The sequence below is a fragment of the Saccopteryx leptura genome, chromosome 12 (genome assembly GCF_036850995.1).
Source record: "Saccopteryx leptura isolate mSacLep1 chromosome 12, mSacLep1_pri_phased_curated, whole genome shotgun sequence".
In the NCBI taxonomy this organism is placed as follows: domain Eukaryota; kingdom Metazoa; phylum Chordata; class Mammalia; order Chiroptera; family Emballonuridae; genus Saccopteryx; species Saccopteryx leptura.
In genome coordinates this window covers 16,465,028-16,470,972 of record NC_089514.1, presented here as the reverse complement: position 1 = coordinate 16,470,972, position 5,945 = coordinate 16,465,028, and positions in this window count along the sequence as shown.

Here is a 5,945-nt window from a genome sequence, read left to right as displayed (position 1 = left end):
TTTGCCCAAGACATGCCTCATCTGTAACTTTCCCTTAATAAACTCTGTTAATTGCCAGACTGGAGTGTCCTGCCTCTTTCTTGGGTCTTTCCCTGCCCTCTGTTTATGGAGGTAGATTTTGAAGGTTGGGGCTTTTCCTTGGGTCTGCGTGTACAAACAGGTTCTCTAAGATCCCTTCCCAAATAAATTACCTGATGTAAACGTTTGTTTTAGGCTTTGCTTTTGATTGGGATGGGGGTTAAATCAGGCTAAAATGCATAGTCAGTCTTAGCATAACTTCAGGATGGGATTCTGTGATTGGCTTATTCACTGGACAGATGACAATAAAGATCCCATAGTTGTTAATAAGTAGGGTAGTGATAACTCCTGGCACGTAGCATCACAGTTACTCAAATGCAGTGGTTCTCAAACTTTTTGAAGTTGGGGCGCATTTAAAATCCTACAATAATTGTAGGCATACTATATACAAATTTCTGAGAAATATGTTATAATAATTAAGTCAAATATTAAAAAAATAAAGTCCAAGTGTGCTTTTATAGTAATTAAATGAAATAAATACAACAAAATTAAATTTATTCTGATATTAAAAAATATTTTTATGTTACATTTTTTGAGTTATTTTTAGAATTTGTAAAAAAGGGGTTAAAAAATAAAAATGACAAAAAAGTTATCTTTTTGTACATATAGATACATTTTTAGTAAGATTTAGTAAATTCGGCAGGTCCTAGCACGAATGTGTTAAGTTTTATCATTCTTGTGTTTATGAGAAACATGAGCTGGATGTGTCCTAGTGATTTCTTCAATGTTTGGGCAAATATTTGAAAGGCAAACTCTCATTTCCTCATCAATACATTGAAGAATTCCTCTCTTTTTACTCTTTTAACAGAGACAGAGAGAGAGTCAGAGAGAGGGATAGACAGGGACAGTCAGGAACGAAGAGATGAGAAGCATCAATTATTAGTTTTTTGTTGTGCATTGTGACACATTAGTTGTTCATTGATTGCTTTCTCATATGCCTTGACTGCGGGCCTTCAGCAGACCGAGTAGCCCCTTGCTTGAGCCAGCGACCTTGGGTCCAAACTGGTGAGCTTTTGCTCAAACCAGATGAGCCCACACTCAAGCTGGCAACCTCAGGGTCTTGAACCTGTGTTCTCGGCATCCCAGTTTGACGCTCTATCCACTGCGCCACTGCCTGGTCAGGCTCTTTTTACTCTTGTGTTGAGTCCAGAAAACTCCACCATACATATCATCTTAACTTTACACCAAACAAAGGATAGAAGAAACTTGCCTCCAGTCTTTTGGGGAATATGGGGGGCGGTGTAAAGAATCCAGCACCACAGCTTAACAGCCTTTTGCAACCAAATCAGGCAAGTGAGGTGGGGTATTGGGCAGACTGTCAGCTTACAACCAATTCCCCACACCTCTGTCCCCCAAAAATCTAAACTTCAAAATCCTGTTGGTTTTTTGGTCCCCAACAGGCACATATTTCTCTGGAATACCATAGGGCGCACCTGGAAATCTTCTAGCTCGCAACAGTGTGCCCTGGTGCACACTTTGAGAACCACTGCTCTAGTGGATTTGGGTGAAGTGCAGGTGGAAGGTGACATGTTAGGCCAGGAGTCCCCAAATTACGGCCCGTGGTCTGCATGCGGTGCCCTGAGGCCATTTATCTGCCCCCACCGCACTTCCGGAAGGGGCACCTCTTTCATTGGGGGTGAGTGAGAGCAAACTGCGGCGTCGCTCATGTACAGTACTACTTCCGTTTTGTTTTTTTACTTTAAAATAAGATATATGCAGTGTGCATAGTGATTTGTTCATAGTTTTTTTTTTTATAGTCTGGCCCTCCAACGGTCTGAGGGACAGTGAACCGGTCCCCTGTGTAAAAAGTTTGGGGACCCCTGTGTTAGGCTATAGCATAACTGTGGCATTACAATGGATGGGACTCATGGAAATAAAGGCAGAAGTGTTGGTTAGCTATTGTTAACTGTTTTAGAAACCTTGAACGAAGGCTCATGTTAGCTACTTAAGTCAAGACATGCCGTCAATGCTAGAATGCCTCAGTGGCATCCAGGTCTTATCTCCTGCAGATGCAAGCAACCTGCACTGGCAACCTGCCCAAAGCTACTAGAAAAGTGGCAAGGCTGCAAAGGAAACCGAATGCACAGCCTCGATCCTCTCCAACAAAGCCAGCATGCCGATAGGATAAGACTGGACCCGAGTCATGGGGTGTGAACGTTCGTGTTGGTAAGCCTGGTCTTGGACTTCAGGTGTTTTTGAACTTTTGAACTGGTAGAAGCAGCCTCTCCATCTTTATAGAGGAGAGCAACCTGTGCTTGCCGGAAACCCTGCAGAGACTTTATCTAAGACACTTACATTGTAAGGTGACACTTGTCTTCCTCAGTACTCACCCCTGGCACCTTTCATTGTCTTCAAATTGATAACTAGGATTAGGTCTGAGCATACCCTAGTGGGGAAATTCAGTCCTTCCTGAGGGTAGGTTACAATCTGAATGAATTGCAGGTTCTAGTTAAAATACTGGCAGGAAATAATATCTGGGGGTAGATCTTGAGGGTGTTTGATCGGGGTTGGAATATAAGCCTTGATAGGAGATAGTGACATGGGTATTCATACAGAAAAAAGTAAGGCTTTGCATCTTATACTATTTAAAGTAAACTCAAATAGGATTTTAAGTTTAAATGGAAAGTCTAAACATGTAAGACTTCTAGAATAAAATATAAGAGAAACCTTTTGTGTTCTGGGTCAGTGGTCGGCAAACTGTGGCTCGCGAGTCACATGTGAGCTCTTTGGCCCCTTGAGTGTGGCTCTTCCACAAAATACCACATGTGGGTGCTATCTCGATAAGGAATGTACCTACCTATATAGTTTAAAAAATTTGGCTCTCAAAAGAAATTTCAATCATTGTACTGCTGATATTTGGCTCTGTTGACTAATGAGTTTGCCGACCACTGTTCTGGGTTATCCAGAGACTTCCTAGACCCAAGACAAAAGCATGATAAACTGGACTTCATCACAATCAAGAAAGGCTCTTTGATATACCCTTTTCTAGAGAATGAAAAGACAAGCCACAAACTAGGAGAGAATATTTGCAACTCTGAAGGAGTTGTGTCCACAGTATATAATCAACTGCAAAACTCAACAAGAAAACAATTTAAAAAAAGGAAAAAGTTAGCCCTGGCCGGTTGGCTCAGCGGTAGAGCGTCGGCCTAGCGTGCGGAGGACCCGGGTTCGATTCCCGGCCAGGGCACACAGGAGAAGCGCCCATTTGCTTCTCCACCCCTCTGCCGCGCTTTCCTCTCTGTCTCTCTCTTCCCCTCCCGCAGCCAAGGCTCCATTGGAGCAAAGATGGCCCGGGCGCTGGGGATGGCTCTGTGGCCTCTGCCTCAGGCACTCGAGTGGCTCTGGTCGCAATATGGCGACGCCCAGGATGGGCAGAACATCGCCCCCTGGTGGGCAGAGCGTCGCCCCATGGTGGGCGTGCCGGATAGATCCCAGTCGGGCGCATGCGGGAGTCTGTCTGACTGTCTCTCCCTGTTTCCAGCTTCAGAAAAATGAAAAAAAAAACAAAAACACAAAACTAAAAAAAAAAAAAAAAAAAAAGGAAAAAGTTTGAACAGACACTTCACCTAGGAAACTATATAAAAAGAAAATAAAAAAGATGCTCAATATTTTTAGTTAATAGAGACATTCAATTAAAACCACAAAGAGATACCACTCTACCTAAATGTCTAAACTTAAAACAACACTGACCATAAAATGACGGTGAGGATATACAGCAACTAGAACTCTTAAACACTGCTGGAGGGAATATAAAATAGTAAAACTACTTTGTTAAACGGTCTAGTAGTTTCTTCGAGTGAAACACACACAACTAGCTGACCCTAACATTCTACTCTGATTATTAACCCAACAGAAATGAAAGGGTATGCCCATACAGGGACCAGCACCTGATTATCCATAGCAGCTTTATTCGAAACAACCCCAAACTGGAAACAATGCAAATACCTCTCAAAAAGTACATACACTGTATTAAAATCATGCAATGGGACGGTATTTAGCAATGAATAGTAAACTATTGATATATACATGACAAAATAGACGAATCTCAAAATAATTATGCTGACAAACCAAACAAAACGTACATCCTGTATGATTTTATTAACGTTGAATTCTAGAAAATGCAAACTTACGTATGCCAACAAAGCAGAATCTGTCCCTTGGAGTAAGTAGGAGACCCAAGTATTATAAATGGGCCCGAGGAAACTTTTTGGGGTAATGGAAATGATTGTTATATTGATTTTTTTTTTTTTTTTTTTTTTTTCTTAAGCTGGAAACAGGGAGAGACAGTCAGACAGACTCCCGCATGCGCCCGACCGGGATCCACCCGGCACGCCCACCAGGGGCGACGCTCTGCCCACCAGGGGGCGATGCTCTGCCCATCCTGGGCATTGCCATGTTGCGACCAGAGCCACTCTAGCGCCTGAGGCAGAGGCCACAGAGCCATCCCCAGCGCCTGGGCCATCTTTGCTCCAATGGAGCCTTGGCTGCGGGAGGGGAAGGGAGAGACAGAGAGGAAAGTGCGGCGGAGGGGTGGAGAAGCAAATGAGCGCTTCTCCTGTGTGCCCTGGCCGGGAATCGAACCCGGGTCCTCCGCACGCTAGGCCGACGCTCTACCGCTGAGCCAACTGGCCAGGGCCTGTTATATTGATTTTGAGGATGATTTCAACACTGTACCTTTTTTTTTCAACACTGTACCTTTGTCTGCTCTAATCAATTTGTGTACTTTTAATACCTGCAGTTTATATTGTTAACTACATCTCAATTAGGATAAAATAATGGAAAGAATTTTAACTGTTGTGCAAAGTCTGCCACAAATTATGTTATATGCACATATAACCAGACACCTACGCTATATTACACCCCCCCCCCCCGCTTCCATTAAAGCCATGAAAAAAATAAAAAAGCTGCAACACAAGAGAGAGAGGGTGGGCAGAGAAACGGTTTTCAACCTAGTAATCCGAAGACCGCATTGTCGTTGACCAATGTCACTTTCTCTTTTCCATCTTGCAAAAAGAATGTTGGGGATTCTTCTAGTTTCGCTGTTGCAGAATGTGCATCAGGGTGAAACCATTAGGAAAGACCACCAAAGTCAGACCCCCCACTAGACACCGTTTTTCGACGCCTCGTTCAAGGAACCTGCCTTGACGCCCAGCGGGGGGAGTGGGGAGGGCGGGGGTCACTCCGGCCCATAACTCCTCCCGCACGCGCCCTCCGTGCGTGGCTCTCAGCGTGCGTGGCTCTCAGCGTGCGCGGCCCCGCCCAGCGCGCCCCGCCGCGGGACCCGAGCCTCAGCGGCCACGTGAGCGGGATCCGGTAATGGCGCAGGGCCGCGTGCGCAAGGGCAAGGGGCGCGTGGAGGCCCAGTGGTAAGTGTGTGCGCGCCCGACGGCTGACGGTGAGCGGTGGCGGCGGGCAGGGGGCCCGGCCTGGGAGGCTGGGGGCACCTTCCTAGGGAGTCCGTGGCGGAGAGTGGGGGGTCAGGAGTCCTATTGGTAGGTTCGATGGCGGTCACGTCCAGGACCATCGTTTTACCCATGGTCCCCGGTTAGGTCACGAGGATGGCGAGGTCCGTTTTCTGGCCTTCGCCTTCGAGCCTGGGCCCATGTCCGAGGGTGCCAGGCACCCCGGGCCTACGGGCGACGCCGGTGGAGGGTCCTCGGTCGGGGAAGACGGTGGAATTTTCTCTTCAGTGCCATTTAAGCTTCGAAATCTCTCGGAATCATTGCTAAGGGAGGACGTGGATTCACGTCTTTCAAGTTCTCGCGGTGAATTGGAGATTGGGAAGGGCCATTTGGTGACACGGGTTTGCAGGAAGCGGTTGAGTAGGTGTGCCGCCGTCGCTGTGGCGGAAGTCTTTCCGATCCCCT